This window comes from Danio rerio, chromosome 12 (genome assembly GCF_049306965.1).
Source record: "Danio rerio strain Tuebingen ecotype United States chromosome 12, GRCz12tu, whole genome shotgun sequence".
In the NCBI taxonomy this organism is placed as follows: domain Eukaryota; kingdom Metazoa; phylum Chordata; class Actinopteri; order Cypriniformes; family Danionidae; genus Danio; species Danio rerio.
The window spans coordinates 42225001-42245289 of record NC_133187.1 but is presented as its reverse complement, the minus strand read 5'-3'; the positions used below and the strand labels follow the sequence as shown (position 1 = coordinate 42245289).

General features: G+C 36.0%; 1 protein-coding gene across 2 annotated transcripts in view; it reads right to left on the bottom strand.

Annotated features, from left to right (window-relative positions):
• cdh12b (cadherin 12b) overlaps nucleotides 1–20289 on the bottom strand; it is a 321993-nt gene that overhangs the window by 282077 nt on the left and 19627 nt on the right. Inside the window, exon 1 of one of the 2 annotated variants that reach the window (XM_021480408.3) lies at nucleotides 8656–8787. The exons of the other annotated variant lie outside the window; for it this stretch is intronic. The gene's annotated coding sequence lies outside the window, so the exon portion shown is untranslated. Of the gene's footprint in view, nucleotides 1–8655; nucleotides 8788–20289 lie in introns of those variants that run through there. 2 annotated transcript variants of the gene reach the window in all.

The window sequence follows — 20289 nt, the reverse complement described above, 5'->3', positions numbered from 1 at the left end:
TATATAAAACTGATATAGGAATGTAAAGTTTGTAGTTTGTCACTTTAGCCAAAATTGATCAACAGTTTTAATAATGTCACCTCATACTTCAGTTTCTCATCACGTCATAACTAATCAAATGTTTCTGACATGTCTCGCCCCCTTCATAAATCTTCTCATTGGCTTTTCATTTGATGCACTTAAGCTTAACCATTTTTACTGGCAGAGCGATGATTGGAAAAAAAAAAAAGGCTATTGGCTGTTTTTTAAAAAAGAGGGAGGAGCTACACTATGTCCCACCCTCGTGTTTTGGTTAATATGACAACAAACATTCAATAAAATGCACATTTCAAAGCACTTCATGGGACCTTTAATGGTTTGATGAAGAACTTTTTTGAGGTCCATTATACCATCCATTTCACAAAACATAAAAATAAAAATAAAATAAAAAATATAAGTTGCCAATGGTTATTTTTCATGTTCAGTGATCAATGTTCTTAAAACTAAGAAAAAAAAATTGCTCTTTGAAGAAATCTTCAGTAGAAGTTTCTTTAGAGAACCAAAACATGTTCCCGCTTCTGGAACATTTAGTTTTATAAGAGTACAGTAATAGGCAAGTTGATTATCATTGGCTTTACACAATATAGTCAACAGAAGTCTAAAGTGTTACATCAAAATTGCAGACATTGTGAAAACACACTAGGTAAAAACAGCTAAATGATTTGATTGCAAACCGGCCATTACAAGAATGCATTTACAAAACTACTTCGACTCAACATTGACTTTTTGTTATACCTTTGGCACAGAAGGCATTTCAAAATACACATTGGGTATTGCTACAAACATACCATGGTGAACTTGTAAAAAATGCAATCCTACTTTTCCTAACCATGAGTAAATCCAAATGCAATTAGGGCAAATAACACTTACAGTAATTGATTATTTTGTTACTGTTTCTGCTTGTATGTTACACATGGTTTCAATTTGGATATTACATTTTTTTAATTGAATTTTGCAACTTATAAAGTGTTACAAAATTAGTAAGCACTTTACATGGTTCAGGGCTCAAACGTTCTATTGTTTTGGTAGCATAAGCAGCAGGAATTTATGTGACCTCAAAATATATTTGGGAGCATTTCTGTAAGTGCATAAAATTGTTGCCGTGCGACCTGTGTTCACTGCCAAATGTTCACAGAATGCATCTCTGTTTAATTTTTACTTCTTAAAGTCCAAACACTGAAAAACAAATCCATCGATGTGCAGCTCCACAAGTCCCAAAACCAAGCAAGCCAATGGCAAGGAACAAACTTCACCAATTGACGAAAGTGAAGGAAAAAAAAAAATCAGTCTGGCCATTCTCCTCTGACCTCTGGTATCAGCAAGGCATTTTTGCCCACAGAACTGCCGCTCACTGGATATTTTCAGACGGTTGTGTGGGAAAATCCCATTAGATCAGCAGTTTCTGAAATACTCAGATCAGCCCCATCTGCCTTTAACAAATATGCCATGCTCAAAGTCACTTAAATCACCCTTCTTCCCCATTCTGATGCTCCGTTTGACCATGTCTACAGTTGGACAGGTGTACCTAATAAAGTGGCCGGTGAGTGTACACTCTTATGTAACATTTTCCATGTCTTCTTTATCAAACACACCTGATCAGATCAAACACTGACTTAAAGCACACCATACTGTTTATGTATATATATAAAAATTATATATAAATTATATATAATTATATAATTATATATATATATATATAAAAAATTTTTTATATGTATATATATATATACATATATATATATATATATATATATATATATATATATATATATATATATATATATATATAATTTTTTTTTTGTGTGTGTACAGTATATTAACGTTATTAAGTGGATAAGGGATACTTCACCCAAAACTAATAATTTTAAGGAAGTCAATGATTAGAGATTTCTAACGTTTTTCTAAATAAGTAATCTCAACCACTTGAGATAAACTTTCATTTTATATAAACTACCCTTTAAGTAGCATTCACTTTAAAGATTAAATGTCCCCAAATGCCATTTAAGTCAACCTGAAAATGAGAATGATGCAATCCTACTGAAACTGCAATGTTAAGTCAAGCCAAGCCACCTTTATTCTTATAGCACTTCATACAACAGCTAGTTTCAAAGCAGCTTAACACTATTAAAAAGAAAATTAACAAAATCATTGATGCAAACATCAAAAATGAGGCCAGTCCAAACTGTGCTATTAGGCAACCGTAGCAAGACAAGTGTGTCATTATTCTGCTCGATTCAGTTCAATGTTAATTCAATTCAGTTTATTCATAATGTAGAATTTCAAGTGTCCTTCAACAAGTTCAGTGTCGTTGAATCGATTTTATTACTGAATATGGAATGTCTTTTAGACCCCAATAGGCAAGCCAAACACAGCAGGGGCACAGAACCCAAACTCCAACAGCAAAGAAATAGAGAGAAAAAAAAAATCACTGGGAAAAGGGCTCAGTTTGAGCTCCAGTCCTACTGACCTAAATAAAAAACGTGTGATATGGGTAAGTATACAGAACATTACACTGCTATTAGATTAGAGGCATAGTTCTGTCTATAAAGATTTTCTTTATTAGCATTAAAGGTCCCATTAAATTAAAATAAAGGTGTTTTTTTAGATGTTAATCTCAGTAATAAGATTTTTTAAGATATTTATAATCTAGTGTGCTCCGAAACAGTGGCAAATTTTACGTTTAGAAATTAGAATATATAAAACTGATATAGGAATGTAAAGTTTGTAGTTTGTCACTTTAGCCAAAATTGATCAACAGTTTTAATAATGTCACCTCATACTTCAGTTTCTCATCACGTCATAACTAATCAAATGTTTCTGACATGTCTCGCCCCCTTCATAAATCTTCTCATTGGCTTTTCATTTGATGCACTTAAGCTTAACCATTTTTACTGGCAGAGCGATGATTGGAAAAAAAAAAAAGGCTATTGGCTGTTTTTTAAAAAAGAGGGAGGAGCTACACTATGTCCCACCCTCGTGTTTTGGTTAATATGACAACAAACATTCAATAAAATGCACATTTCAAAGCACTTCATGGGACCTTTAATGGTTTGATGAAGAACTTTTTTGAGGTCCATTATACCATCCATTTCACAAAACATAAAAATAAAAATAAAATAAAAAATATAAGTTGCCAATGGTTATTTTTCATGTTCAGTGATCAATGTTCTTAAAACTAAGAAAAAAAAATTGCTCTTTGAAGAAATCTTCAGTAGAAGTTTCTTTAGAGAACCAAAACATGTTCCCGCTTCTGGAACATTTAGTTTTATAAGAGTACAGTAATAGGCAAGTTGATTATCATTGGCTTTACACAATATAGTCAACAGAAGTCTAAAGTGTTACATCAAAATTGCAGACATTGTGAAAACACACTAGGTAAAAACAGCTAAATGATTTGATTGCAAACCGGCCATTACAAGAATGCATTTACAAAACTACTTCGACTCAACATTGACTTTTTGTTATACCTTTGGCACAGAAGGCATTTCAAAATACACATTGGGTATTGCTACAAACATACCATGGTGAACTTGTAAAAAATGCAATCCTACTTTTCCTAACCATGAGTAAATCCAAATGCAATTAGGGCAAATAACACTTACAGTAATTGATTATTTTGTTACTGTTTCTGCTTGTATGTTACACATGGTTTCAATTTGGATATTACATTTTTTTAATTGAATTTTGCAACTTATAAAGTGTTACAAAATTAGTAAGCACTTTACATGGTTCAGGGCTCAAACGTTCTATTGTTTTGGTAGCATAAGCAGCAGGAATTTATGTGACCTCAAAATATATTTGGGAGCATTTCTGTAAGTGCATAAAATTGTTGCCGTGCGACCTGTGTTCACTGCCAAATGTTCACAGAATGCATCTCTGTTTAATTTTTACTTCTTAAAGTCCAAACACTGAAAAACAAATCCATCGATGTGCAGCTCCACAAGTCCCAAAACCAAGCAAGCCAATGGCAAGGAACAAACTTCACCAATTGACGAAAGTGAAGGAAAAAAAAAAATCAGTCTGGCCATTCTCCTCTGACCTCTGGTATCAGCAAGGCATTTTTGCCCACAGAACTGCCGCTCACTGGATATTTTCAGACGGTTGTGTGGGAAAATCCCATTAGATCAGCAGTTTCTGAAATACTCAGATCAGCCCCATCTGCCTTTAACAAATATGCCATGCTCAAAGTCACTTAAATCACCCTTCTTCCCCATTCTGATGCTCCGTTTGACCATGTCTACAGTTGGACAGGTGTACCTAATAAAGTGGCCGGTGAGTGTACACTCTTATGTAACATTTTCCATGTCTTCTTTATCAAACACACCTGATCAGATCAAACACTGACTTAAAGCACACCATACTGTTTATGTATATATATAAAAATTATATATAAATTATATATAATTATATAATTATATATATATATATATAAAAAATTTTTTATATGTATATATATATATACATATATATATATATATATATATATATATATATATATATATATATATATATATATATATAATTTTTTTTTGTGTGTGTACAGTATATTAACGTTATTAAGTGGATAAGGGATACTTCACCCAAAACTAATAATTTTAAGGAAGTCAATGATTAGAGATTTCTAACGTTTTTCTAAATAAGTAATCTCAACCACTTGAGATAAACTTTCATTTTATATAAACTACCCTTTAAGTAGCATTCACTTTAAAGATTAAATGTCCCCAAATGCCATTTAAGTCAACCTGAAAATGAGAATGATGCAATCCTACTGAAACTGCAATGTTAAGTCAAGCCAAGCCACCTTTATTCTTATAGCACTTCATACAACAGCTAGTTTCAAAGCAGCTTAACACTATTAAAAAGAAAATTAACAAAATCATTGATGCAAACATCAAAAATGAGGCCAGTCCAAACTGTGCTATTAGGCAACCGTAGCAAGACAAGTGTGTCATTATTCTGCTCGATTCAGTTCAATGTTAATTCAATTCAGTTTATTCATAATGTAGAATTTCAAGTGTCCTTCAACAAGTTCAGTGTCGTTGAATCGATTTTATTACTGAATATGGAATGTCTTTTAGACCCCAATAGGCAAGCCAAACACAGCAGGGGCACAGAACCCAAACTCCAACAGCAAAGAAATAGAGAGAAAAAAAAAATCACTGGGAAAAGGGCTCAGTTTGAGCTCCAGTCCTACTGACCTAAATAAAAAACGTGTGATATGGGTAAGTATACAGAACATTACACTGCTATTAGATTAGAGGCATAGTTCTGTCTATAAAGATTTTCTTTATTAGCATTAAAGGTCCCATTAAATTAAAATAAAGGTGTTTTTTTAGATGTTAATCTCAGTAATAAGATTTTTTAAGATATTTATAATCTAGTGTGCTCCGAAACAGTGGCAAATTTTACGTTTAGAAATTAGAATATATAAAACTGATATAGGAATGTAAAGTTTGTAGTTTGTCACTTTAGCCAAAATTGATCAACAGTTTTAATAATGTCACCTCATACTTCAGTTTCTCATCACGTCATAACTAATCAAATGTTTCTGACATGTCTCGCCCCCTTCATAAATCTTCTCATTGGCTTTTCATTTGATGCACTTAAGCTTAACCATTTTTACTGGCAGAGCGATGATTGGAAAAAAAAAAAAGGCTATTGGCTGTTTTTTAAAAAAGAGGGAGGAGCTACACTATGTCCCACCCTCGTGTTTTGGTTAATATGACAACAAACATTCAATAAAATGCACATTTCAAAGCACTTCATGGGACCTTTAATGGTTTGATGAAGAACTTTTTTGAGGTCTATTATACCATCCATTTCACAAAACATAAAAATAAAAATAAAATAAAAAATATAAGTTGCCAATGGTTATTTTTCATGTTCAGTGATCAATGTTCTTAAAACTAAGAAAAAAAAATTGCTCTTTGAAGAAATCTTCAGTAGAAGTTTCTTTAGAGAACCAAAACATGTTCCCGCTTCTGGAACATTTAGTTTTATAAGAGTACAGTAATAGGCAAGTTGATTATCATTGGCTTTACACAATATAGTCAACAGAAGTCTAAAGTGTTACATCAAAATTGCAGACATTGTGAAAACACACTAGGTAAAAACAGCTAAATGATTTGATTGCAAACCGGCCATTACAAGAATGCATTTACAAAACTACTTCGACTCAACATTGACTTTTTGTTATACCTTTGGCACAGAAGGCATTTCAAAATACACATTGGGTATTGCTACAAACATACCATGGTGAACTTGTAAAAAATGCAATCCTACTTTTCCTAACCATGAGTAAATCCAAATGCAATTAGGGCAAATAACACTTACAGTAATTGATTATTTTGTTACTGTTTCTGCTTGTATGTTACACATGGTTTCAATTTGGATATTACATTTTTTTAATTGAATTTTGCAACTTATAAAGTGTTACAAAATTAGTAAGCACTTTACATGGTTCAGGGCTCAAAAGTTCTATTGTTTTGGTAGCATAAGCAGCAGGAATTTATGTGACCTCAAAATATATTTGGGAGCATTTCTGTAAGTGCATAAAATTGTTGCCGTGCGACCTGTTTTCACTGCCAAATGTTCACAGAATGCATCTCTGTTTAATTTTTACTGCTTAAAGTCCAAACACTGAAAAGCAAATCCATCGATGTGCAGCTCCACAAGTCCCAAAACCAAGCAAGCCAGTGGCAAGGAACAAACTTCACCAATTGACGAAAGTGAAGGAAAAAAAAATAAAAATTTGAGAGAAACTAGGCTCAGTTGGGCATGGCCATTTCTCCTCTGACCAAACTCCAAAACCAAACTCTACTGTTTGGCCCACTGCTCTGTAACTACAGAGCGTGATGCATCAAAAAGATGAAACTCTTTAACTTGATGTTAAAACATGAGGCACTAAAAAAAGATATAAGTCTGTCAAGCGCATGTTTACAAAGAAAAAAGCAGTGGATTGGAGTAGGAAAATGTGAATGGATTGGTTAATTTCAGCTGTCAATCACTAATGCTGTGTTCACACCAGACGCGGAACGCAAGGATAAATCACGCTATTCGCGCGTAAATAGCCGCGTGAACATTTGAGGTTACTTGCTTCATTCGCGCGTCAAACCCGCTTCATTCGCGTGTTAAATTCACTTCAAAACAGACGCCGATTCGTGTGATGGGCAGGGCTTCTGTCTGCCCCGTGACTCTAGCTTCATAGCTAAAGGGCTAACATGTATTTTATGAAGAAAATAACAGTGTTTATGTGCTTTATGAAGGATGATAAACAGCGTCGATATGTTAAGGGCCGTGTCTGAGTCCACTACATGCTTTCAGAGGAGCATCCAGCTCTTTAAGCTCATAAACTCCTCCAGAAACTGAACCTGGCTGATTTGGGTTTTCAGCGGTGCTTCTGACTGAGCCCAGCCCAGTGTGATGAACTTCTTGTCGGTGTCTGCTGGGGGATTTCCCCTGGGACGCCGACAACAGGCGATACGTCACAATCACGCCTCCACAAGAGCAAGCTCCTGATTGGTTAATGCGGAGCGAATGTCTGCTGAAGTTCAGATTTTCGAACTTGAGTGATTCACGCAAAACGTGCATTAAGCGCGTCCAACGCGCAAAACGCTCAATTCGCGCCACGCCATTCGCGCAATTCATGTCATTCGCGCCGCAAGATGTCTATTCGCACGTTTGCATTGATTTAACATGTAAATCACTCACGCTTGACGCGAGTTCCGCGTCTGGTGTGAACCCAGCATTAGACAATGCCTTCAGATGACAGGAAGCAACAACTGCGAAAATGTAAAACGCTGAAGATGAGAAAATGAAATAAACACAGACAGATTTTGTTTTAGTTTAGTTACAAATAATGGTGCTTCTAATAGTAATCATATGGTGAATGTTATTCCTCCATCTACACTTCTCGAAAAGTGTAGACAAAAGACTTTCAGTGGCTTTGAGTTCACTATAAAAAATTGCTAAATCCATTCACTGGGAAGCCTAATGGACGGAAAACCGTAATACGTTGCCACTTTACATATTAAATTGCTATTTTGCACATTACATTTTAAAAGGAATATTGCTGCCAATATGCTTCCACACATTGGTTTTCCAACATGTACCAGAATGTGATCAATCCATGTTAAGCTTAGACATCTAGCTTCTGAGGTAAACTTCTGGGAGAGATAGACTGGTCAAATATACCGTTCTGCCTGAGGCCTGGCACAGTGCAACTCTGCACAGTACATGCAGCATGAGTCAGCATTATACAGCGCTAACTGTGAAACTAAACTTAGCCGTTCAGATTCTTGTGATAAGAGCAGGAAGAAAAAAAAAATGTCCCCAGGTGCCTGTCATCTCAAAGCAAACTGCTGTCTACTCGATTTGTTATGCAGGATTAATCGTGTAGTGTCTGAATTACATATTTGATAAAGAGATTGCAAGATATGTTGCACCGCTTTGACATTCTTGCCTGTCTCTTTCTGTCCATCAAAGCGTATCAGTTACCACCTTAAACCTTCCACCTTTCCCAGACTATACAGAATGCATTAACCCGTGCTCTTATCAAAACCAACTCAGCCTTTGCTTCTAGGGAAGCCTCTGAAAAACAGTGACCTTCAGCCTTACTTCATTCACTGTGCAACTCGTCGGGCCCTCAAGACTCTTGCTTCTGTCAGGATGATTTCTTATTCCATTTTGGTAGTTGAAGAGCAATGCTTTATCTCATCCCTGGGTTCATGGTTTATACAAGGCAGCAGTGGCGGGACGGAGGGGAGATAGGACGGGGGGGAGCCCTAATCCAGACAGTAAGCTGTTTAGTCAAAGCATGGTGATGAAACGTCGTCCTTCGCAGTCACTGTAATTTAAAGGGGGGCTTTGGGAACAGGGCAATTTTGTTGTAAATCCATAGAGTCTTTGAAGGATTGACAGATACCATTTTACATTCTTCGTATCCTATTTTTAGATGAATAGCTGTTTGTTTTTGGGGACAGTGTAAGGAAGTTTGCTTTGCCTTTGTGTGGGGTTTCTGGCATGTGGTTCTTTGCTCTGAGGTGCTGGTAGGTTAATCTGCATTGGCTCGGATGTGGGTCAGAATTGACAAGGCGTGGACAGCATGTTGGTTTCTTACTGTTACACACATCAATCATGATGTTGTTACTTCAGCGAGAGATCTGAATTCGTCTGAAGGCTATTCAAGGGGAACTGTTTTCCTATTGGGGTTGCCAAATGTGGTCTGATTGACTGTTTTTAATCCAATTCCTTTACTCCTCTCAAGAAAACTCTCAATGTTTAAGGCAAATTCAAGTTGGACGTGTTCCTGGATCAACATTTCTTTTTGCTAGTTTTGTTGCACTAGTTACAATAGCCAATCAGTTCCCTAGTTGTATATGTCCCCATATTGTACACATCTAATTCTACACAACAACATTTTATTTTATTGTGTGTGTCCTGATGTTCAGAGGCTGAAGCTTACTCTGGGTTGCAGAGTAATGCCGTGGTCACACTAGAGTCTGAGCATGCAAAATTCTGCCGTATGGCGCTGCGAAAAGGGGCGGGATTAAACAAACTGATTTGACATTAAAAAAGCAAGGGATTGGTGCATATTTAACATTTAAAATTTAAAATTTATGCACAAAGAGGTCATGTTTTGATCTTGAATTGGTTTTATGCAATCACGTGATGCGATTTCGCAGGTCAGAGCTCACCAAGCTTGATCTTTCCAACACAGCAAACTGCAAAACTTGCCGCACGAGCTTGGGTTTTAGGTCTGCCGGATTCGGGTGCGTATGAATAAAAGTCTATGATAGTGATGGGAAGTTTGGATCATTTTACTGACTCGGCTCTTTGAGTCTCGTTCATCAAGATGAACGAATCTTTTTTCGAGTCATTTCGTTCATTTGGTTCAATTTGCCAAAATATTATTAAAATGTTACGAATTGCTTCCAAACACACATACAACTAGCCCAAAAGGTTGATTGCACGACAAATAAGTCATAAATAGAATACTATAAGAAGGAGAAAAAAATAATTCAATGTTTAACTGCTCTTTTGTCTATGAAGGCATTGTTGTCTCTTTGCTCAGCTCACCTCTTCATGTCTTTAAATGTCAGGGGTTCGTTCCCGTTACACTGACAGTCACATATAATCTTAATCAATGCACAGTCTAAGCCGATAGGAGCCATGATCGTTCATTCATCACATGACAGAATGACTCAAACCCGAGAACTCGAGAGATGAACGGTTTAATTCTTTTTCCGGCTATAAACGCGTATGATTGGCCCGTGATGAACGAGTGACTCAGACCCGATAGAGGACTCGAGAGATGAATGGATCAAAACTTTTTCCAGCTCTATATGCGTATGATTGGCTCGTTATTAACGAATGACTCAGACCCGATAGCGGACTCGAGAGGTGAGCGGATCAATTCTTTTTCCGGCTCTAAACGCATATGATTGGCTTCTGCCAATGTGATGAAGACTTGAAATGAATGATACTACCTGCACAAATGTGCGCACGCGCAGATGAACGAATCACTCCCTGAGAGGACTTGGAGTTCCAGAGTCATATTGAAGATTCGTTCAAAATAAACAAATCGTTCATGAACGACCCATCACTAGTCTATGAGGCGAAAAGTGAAGTGTGACCATGGCTTAAGTGTGGGATTTACAAAAGCGAACAAATCCAATCTGTTTTAAATTCTAATGCAGTATATTCTCGAATCTAGATTTAAACTAGGTTTGTTAACTCACCTTTAACCCAGAGTTTGTAACCCTGGACTGCATACACCTGAAATGGTTATATCAGTGCAAATAAATCAACTGGCTTTAATAATGTAGGTTCATAAACAACAGTTCATTTTAAAAGCTTTAAATATCAAAAGCAAATTGTAAATTTATTAATGTTAATTGACAAATCAAAACCATTTAAATATATACTATCCAAATATACTATCAATAATTGTAACCATAAATAAATTATTAGCAACAAAATACAACTTTGACTCAAAAATGCTTTTAGGGTAAAAAAGATTTGATTTAGGGAAAAAGAAGACTGGCTTTTGTGCATCGAAAACATGTCACGCTAAAGATAATAGAAATTCTGTAGTATGGTGCTGCAAAAAGGGGTGGGATTAAACATGATGATTAGCCATTAAAAAAATTGAGTGATTGGTCCATGTTTTAAATTTCTGTCCAGAGATGTCATGTTTTGATCTTCGATTGGTCTCATGCAATCGCAGGTCAGAGTGCACCAAGCTTGAACTTTCCAATGCAGAAACATGTCGCACTAGCTTGCATTTCTGTTCTGACGCATTCGAGTGCATTTGAATGGAAGTCTATTGAGAGAAAAGGGCAGTGTGACTGCAGCTTAACCCAGAATAAAACCTGATCCAGAGCAGTTTAGCCATTTTGTGTAATTTGTCAATGCAACAAGGCACGTTCAAAACCAACTCTACTTCTTGAGCCCGAAAACGTCTTGAGCTCAAACTAAACGCAGATTTACTTGAGTAAAAACCATAAACACAACAGGCCTCATGTGTTTCCATCATTCAGTTCTTGTTCCCTTACACTTTAGCAGCATCTTAAATGGCAGCTTATACACTATGCACTTATGCATGATGTACTTACACACTCAACAGCATAGTATATGCATGTAGTGTGGTCCCAAATGAAACACTGTTGTTATGCACTTACACACTCAACAGCATAGTATATCCATGTAGTAATGTCCCAAATGAAACACTGTTTTTTTTTACTAAGTGAAAATGCAAACCGTTTCCCAGATGACGTTTGACGGTGTGAAAGCACTGCTTACACTGTTTATACTTCAAAATGGCATAGACTAGTGTATAAGTATGCGATTTGGGATGCACATATTGTTGCTGTTTTTTTTTTTTGTTTTTTTTTGTTACTCATTGGATAATTGATTATGCTCACCTGTGTCTGGTTTAGTTTAGTCATGTATTTAAGTCCTTGGTTTGCTTCTAGCAATTACTGTCTTTACCTGTGTGAAACTATTAGATATTTCAAACAGACTACCTGTCATTTATGCAAATTATTAATATATCCTTATGTATAATTGATCAAAAAATTATTGTTATATTTAGATGTATATATGAAAACCCCAGATCTATTATGTTTACAGGCCCGGATTGGATAATCTGGAGCACAGGGAGAAATCCCGGTGGGCCAGTCCGTTTTTTGGCTGCGAGGGCCGGTGTCCCTAGCTGCTTGCACTCTCAGCAGTTGCACTTTTTTCATTTATTTATTTATTTGACCATAGCCACACAATTTTTATTCATTATTTTGCCGCAGCCCCGCTCATTTTATTTATTTCTCGCAGCCCCATGAGCAAAATGCAGCCCGCAGGTTAATGATGATGTAAATAAGTTATAATTCCAAACAGCGGCAACTTAGTGAATATTAATTAATATTAATGAATATTACACCTGCTCAATGAAAATCAGATGATTCACTACATTAATAAATCTGACATAACTTGATCAGAAATATAAAATGGGGAGAAAAAGAGTCGCCATCAAGACATGCCGTCTTGGTCTAGTGGTTAGCACGCTGCGTTATCACGCCGCCGAGCCGAGTTTGATCCTTAGCAGGATAATTTTTTGTTTTTCATTTTTAGTGTTAAGACAAATAATACTGTTTGGGTTACTTATGTAGGGGTACATTTTTTTGTGTGTGTGACGATGACGACCGTTACAAAGGACTGGATATCTATAAAGAATTAATGTTCTCATATTTATGAAAAACATTTGAAGTTCTAAAGCCGCTGTGTCCTTGAAAAAAACGTGTTAGTGTCATTAGAAACTGAATTGGAAATAACGTTATTTGAATATAGTCAGTCGTTGATTGAGGTGGGCTGGTCTAAGGCTTGAAACTCCAGAGCTAAAAAGGAGTCCCACTCCGGCCCTGTATGTTTATGACTCTTTTTGGTGCAATTTTCCATTAAAAGAAAGACTCTATTTGACTGATAGCTTGTTTCCTACAAGAACAGGGTTGAATGTCAATTCAAGAACATGTTTTGCTTGGTTGAATTTAACCTTGTGCCATTCCTCCTCAAAAACTATGTTTGCTTTTGTCAGTAATGACACCTTGTGCACCCAGAAAGACAGAGCCTTAAAGTGCAGTCAGAATTTTGCACTGATAGTTTAGCACTATAACAAAAAAACAAAAAAAAAAAACTTCCTGGTGGTCCACGTCCAAATTAATTTGACCATCTTTAAAATGAGTAAGATCTACGTGGAGGCTGCATGCAAAACTCTGGAATGAGTCAATTTTACCCATGAAATTCACAGAGTCATGGTAAAAGTGACTGCACTTTAAAATATCATTGTTATAATTCAGTGTAAAATGACTGACAGTAGCACTGTATCTAGCACTGTAGGCTAAAAAAACTCAGGGGGCTGTGTGTGTGTGTGTGTGTGTGTGTGTGTGTGTGTGTGTGTGTGTGTGTGTGTGTGTGTGTGTGTGTGTGTGTGTGTGTGTGTGTGTGTGTGTGTGTGAGAACACTTTAATGGTTGCTTATGTTTGTTTAATGCTAAGACTAATCGTTGACCATTTTGAAACCAGCCAAATGTCACTGGTATTTACTATGTAAAAGGGAATCTTGAGAGCGTGTAGGACCGTGACCCTGCAGGAAGGGAACATGGGATGGAATGAAAGCACAAGGAGAAAAAAAAAGGGTGAGAGATCTTTGTGACTGATGAACAAACATTGAGACTGTTTGCTCCTTCAATCCAGCTCAAGGGAAACATAAAGACAGGCCAGAATCTGAGCCAAGATCCCTCACGTCACTGAGGTTTGATCCAGTGCTGCAGAGATTTTTAATTATGAATCACAGAATACCACAATATTGCATTTGCATTTTGTCCTTGTGTAAACTCACAGTATATTTGAACTTGGATGTTGTAAGGGTGGCACGGTGGTTAGTACTATCGCCTTACAGCAAGAAGGTCACGGGTTCGTGTCCCGGTTAGGTCAGTTTGCATTTCTGTGTGGAGTTTGCATGTCCTCCTCATGTTGGCACGGGTTTCCTCCGGGTGCTCCAGTCCAAAGACATGTGGTATAGGTGAATTGGATGAACAAAATTTGCTGTAGTGTAGGAGTGCATGTGTGAATGTGAGTGCATGGGTGTTTCCACTACTGGGTTGCAGCTGGAAGGGCATCCTCTGCGTAAAACACATGCTGGAATAGTTGGCGGTTCATTCCGCTGTGGTGACCCCTGATAATCATGAGCCCCTTTCACACAGTGATACCGGTAAATATCTGGAAAATTTCCGGAACGACTTTACCAGTATATTCAAAAAAGCGCTGTTCACACAGGCGAGGATGTTATGAAATTTTCTGGAAAAGAGCATTCACACATCCACTCCAAAATACCGGTAAATTTTGACATCATTCACCACAAATGAGCTTTAAACGGCTGCGCTTGTAATTGTAAACTATTGACTAAATTACAAACTCTGTGGATGATCAATATTGTGAACAACTTTCGCAGGATCACTTTCGCATGTCGAGATGTTCATAATATGTGCGTGTGCAGGCGCTCACAGGCTGTTTCACAGGCACACGCAAAGCTTGAAGGTAAACAAACAGCGGCTTATCATAAGCATCTTATCGATGATTATTTACACAGTTGGCATTAAGAAGAACATATAAATGTTATCTGACTAACTTCTAGCTGCTAAATGTGTCTGGAAAAATATTCAAAGGTTTTTATTCTCACAAACCGCGCGGACGTAAATGCGTCTCACTGTTGTGATTGGCTAAAGCAGACGTCTCACGTCAGCACGTTCTAGACGTGCACGCGCTTATTACGGCAATCTTCCTTCTGCATTCACACAGCGCAGCATTCCGGCAAATTGCCGGTAATGTTACAACTTCTCTTTCTGGAAAATAGCCAGAACGAATTTACCGGTATTTTCAAAAAGGACCTGTTCACACATACAACCTTTAGGTCTGTATGTGTGAAAGGGGCTATAGACTAAGCTGAAGGAAAATGAATGAATGAATGTCATGAACTGGAGTAAGGTGACACCTGTACATCAATAAATGACTATTTCAGCATTTCTCACCTTCAACATTTCCATCTAATTGTTTGTGAAATGTAAAAGCAATTTCTGAGTCTCGACACCAGCTTGTTAAATGCATTAAGGAGACAGGTCACCCAAGAATTAAACTTTAGAGTTAATCACAACATCCAAGATGTAGATGACATTTTTATGTCCAGTAGATAATTGAAAAGATTTGAACATGTTAAGCTATGGCCTTGGTGATTCATTCAAAGTCAACTGTGAGAGTCACAAAATGACTGGTAATAATGTTGTAAATAATGTTCAGTCAGATTGTTTTGCTTCATAAGACCTACATTTATTGTCAGGAGTGACTGGTAATAAATCTTCATTCCTTGCTTTTTTGTTGCTGTTGTTTTATGATAAATCCTGGTTTCTGCTAACAGTCTTCTTTAAAATGAACAGCAACAGCTAGGCCTGTCAATATATTATGATAAACAATATTACTGTAATTTTAAGACCATTTACGCCCCTCATTATATACTGCCAGATTGACAATCTATTATTCACAATGCAAGTGCACTCCTCCAAAGAACACATTATAATTTATTCTTAAGATTTAATCTGAGTCATTTTAACAATTTAATATTGAGGCATTGGAATCAGAATGTGAAAACGCATATCCTAAATAAATAATAATAAATGTTAACAAAAAAGTGCAAGGTAAAAAGTAACAGAGGCTGCAATATCTGCTACCAAGTTGACAGACACCCACACGAAAATATACTGTAGTAATTTATACTATTGTGTTTTTTTATATATATATACTGACACTGACACCTCCAACAGAGATAGAGACAGTGTGCAATAAGCTAAAATGTTGCTAGAGTTGTTTTTATGTATGGGCGATATATATTGCATCACCAGAAATGATTGAGGTCATGTCCATTTATTGTGTCGATACATTGATTATTATGACAGGCCTAATAACAGCATATCCACACCGCAAACTCAAAACATGATACAATTCTCAGTGTGCCTCAGACAGGTGAGTGGGCTTGACAAACCACCTGTAGAAAACACACTCTTTCATTTGCCTGTCATTTTAATGAACCAGTTTTGCACATTTGCATCAGGCACTTTCTTACAATCACTCAACATCTCAAAACAAAACAAAAAAAAGCATTGTACATTTATGAAGTGAGCTTCACGCAGGTGAGTGGGATTGAAAAACCACCTGTAGAAACACGCTTCTCTCTAAAAGTAAACATTGCTTATTCTTGTTGAATGATTGAATGCATCCTCAATTGTAAGTTGCTTTGGACAAAAGCGTCAGCTAAATGACTAAATGTAAATGTACTCTCATCGGCCACTTTATTAGGTACAACTTACTAGTACCGGATTGGACCACATTTTACCTTCAGAACTGCCTTAATTCTACGTGACCTAATATTCAACAAGGTACTAGAAATATTCTTCAGAGATTTTGGTCCATATTGACATGGTAGCATCATGCAGTTGCTGCAGATTTGTTGGCTGCACATCTATGATGCAAATCTCCCGTTCTACCACATCCCAAAGGAGCTCTTTTGGATTGATATCTGGTGTCTGTGAAGGCCATTTTAGTACAGTGAACAGGAAACTAGTCTGAGATGATTCGCGCTTTATAACATAGTGTATTATCCTGCTGGAAGTAGCCATCAAAAGATGTGAACACTGTAATAATAAAGGGTCAGCAACAATACTCAGGTAGGCTGTGGTGTTGACACAATGCTTAACTAATACTAATGGGCCCAAAGTGTGCCAAGAAAATATCGCCTATACCATTACACCACCACCACCAGCCTGAACCGTTGATACAGGCAGGATGGATCCATGCTTTTATGTTGTTGACGCCAAATTCTGACCCTACCATCCAAATGTAGCAGCAGAAATCGAGAGTGGTTATTTGAGTTACTGTTTCCTTTTCTATCAGCTCAAACTAGTCTGGCCATTCTCCTCTGACATCATCAACAAGGCATTTGCACCCACAGAACTGCTGCTCATTGAACTTTTTCTATTTTTCAGACCATTCTCTGTAAACTCAAGAGATGGTTGTGCATAAAAATACCACTAGATCAGCAGTTTCTGAAATGCTCAGACCAACCCATCTGGCATCAACAACCATGCCATGTTCAAAGTCACTTAAATCACCTTTCTTCCCCATTCTGATGCTCTGAACTCCAGCAGATTATCTTTACCATGTCAACATGCCATTCAGTCGCTGCCATGTGAAAATTGCAATCACGGGCAGATGGACAGGTGTACCTAATAAAGTGGCCGGTGAATGTATATATCTTAACTTGTATTTGTTTCTGATTTATCAGTTGTGATGTTATGCGGTCAAATGCATCTTAAAAACTGCTTTGCTGTTATAAGAATAAGATAATCCAGTCATCTTAGCTTCGATGGCGAAATGAGGTCAAACGAAGCAAAGAACTATATTTATATTCTTATGAAATCCAGCTCTTTTGTAGATCAGACAGATGACACATCAACAGCTGTAAACGCTTCAAATGATCAGTGGATATTTTCTGATGAAATCCAGCGCGCTACTGGAAACCTTATGCAAACGTTACATTAATAACATCACATCGCATTCAGAAGGAAATTGCATAAATGTTCTAAATTATGTAATGTATGAGGTATAGTTCATTTTCTTTAAAATTCCTGACCCACTGGACTGGGAAATGACTTAATCAGTGGAAATACGTTTTCCTCTTAATGAAATGAATATAGGTTTTGGCATGCATGGATATAACCTCAAATTTTCTGTGACACAGCACAGCCAATGAAATATTAATTTCAAAGAGGTATACGGGCTCTGGTGAAAAGTACGATTAGAAAGTAATACTTATTCATACTGACAACCTGTGTTTAAAACATTTTCAGTCAAAGGCTTCACTTTGGCTTTAGTTGCCTTTAAATAATGCGGCCGGCATTAGTAATCTAGACGGTTGCAGTAGATTATTTCTAGTAGGACGGATTATCCATTTCTAGATAATTACACAATTTCCAAGGATTAATGTACCTCTAAATAGTGTGATTAAGTCAAATCACTGTATTTCAGCATCTCAAATGCATTCACAAAAATGTCATGCTTCAAAAATCCTGTTTTTTTTTCCTCCGCTGCAGTCATTCACACTCAGATTTAACTTCAGTCTCATAATATCAGACACAATTTCTGACGGCTCTGCTAGCTAGAGGGCTCTTTGTGATGGACAAGTGCAAGACAATTTGTGGGCCGGCGCTCAGCGCTGTCAGTCAAACCATCAGATGTCTTCTTACTTTCGACAGTCAACTGTCTTGCATGAACGTGCAGCTCATCTGGATGCTTTAGCATTTTTGTGTCATTTTTACAATTTTTGTCTTAGAAATTTAGTGTTTTGATTAGGCATGGGACAGTTTTAAGGTTTAGAGCAATTAGGAAAGGCCAAGCTTTCAAAACCCCAATAATTTTCTGTTTCTGTTTCTACACTGTAAAAAAAGTAATGAAAAAAGTCGAGACAATAAATAGTTTTATATTGCTTCAACTTATTTTAATATGTTAATCAAGTTTCAACTACATTTTTTAGGTTATACAAAGTTTAACTTAATCTTTAAGTTAATTTGATTCAACTAAAAATTTTAAGACAGATATATGGTGATGTAATGTATATGTGCAGTTGAAGTCAAAACCATTAGCCCCCTTTTAATTTTTTTTTCTTTTTTAAATATTTCCAAAATTATGTTTAACAGAGAAAATCAATTTTCACAGTATGTCTGATAATATTTTTTTTCTTCTGGAGAAAGTCTTATTTGTTTTACTTCAGCTAGAATAAAAGCAGTTTTTAATTTTTTACACACCATTTTAAGGTCAAAATTATTAGCCCCTTTAAGCTGTATTTTTTCGATAGTCTACAGAACAAACCATCGTTATACAACAACTTGCCTAATTACCCTAACTTGCCTAGTTAACCAAGTTAAGCCTTTAAATGCCAGTTTAAGCTGTATAGAAGTGTCTTGAAAAATATCTAGTCAAATAATATTTACTATCGTCATAGCAAAGATAAAATAGATCAGTTATTAGAAATGAATCTTTTCTCCATTAAACAGAAATAGGGAAAAAATAAACCGAGGGCTAATAATTCAGGGGGGCTAATAATTCTGACTTCAACCATATATATTTTTCCTTAAAGTAGTGGCTTACTTTATAACCAAAGATATCCAAAGATGCATTTAAAGTCGTAAAGAAATCAGTGTTTTTGAAACTAATGAAAGCAGCAGAATAATTCTTTTAATTATTTAGCCTGACATGTTTACTGTTACAAAATATTATAAATGTTCTATAAAAGAATATATTGTGTTCAAAGGGGACAGAAGTTGCTGTTTTTTTTTTTTTTTTTTACCCAAACATTTAAAAATAAGCTGGTATTAAAGCAGTAATCACAATACTGTAATACTGTGATATTTTTGTCCAAGGTTACCATACCATTAAAATCTTATACCGGCCCATGTTTGAGGCCCTATTTTTGATGCCAATATCCTTACAAGGGCACATCATTTTTGCTGACATTTATTTTTCTTCTGGTGATTGAAATATGACATATATTTTGACTATAATATAACTTTAAGTTCACTTCTAAATATGTGTAATTTTGTGTATATGCTCATATTAATATATATTATTTTACTGTATTTGAATGTATGTGTATAAATTAGTTAGTTAGTTAGTTAGTTAGTTAGTTAGTTAGTTAGTTAGTTAGTTAGTTAGTTAGTTAGTTAGTTAACTCTCTTGTGTTTACCAAGGCTACATGTATTTGATCAATAATACAATATATACAAGAATGTTCTGAAAAATAACACAAATTAAATTATTTCCTATTTTTATATGTTTTAAAAATCAAACTTGAGGCAACAATGAATATTCAGCAGTCATTATTCCAGTTAACTGCGAACAATGTTATATATATAATCAGATTTAATGCTTTGAAGCGTTTTGTATTAAAACAAACGTCAAAACCTGTTTTGAAAAAAAAAATTCATAAAAAAAACAGGATCTATTTGAAACTTTAACTTTTGATCTTTTGAAATCTTTCTTCTTAAATTATAGTATGAAACATCTTACTGACCCCTGATTGCTAATTTCAAGTGTACTGTACGTATGATTATGATTAATTATTGTTCTAATGAATCTCATTCTGTGCAAATGTGCT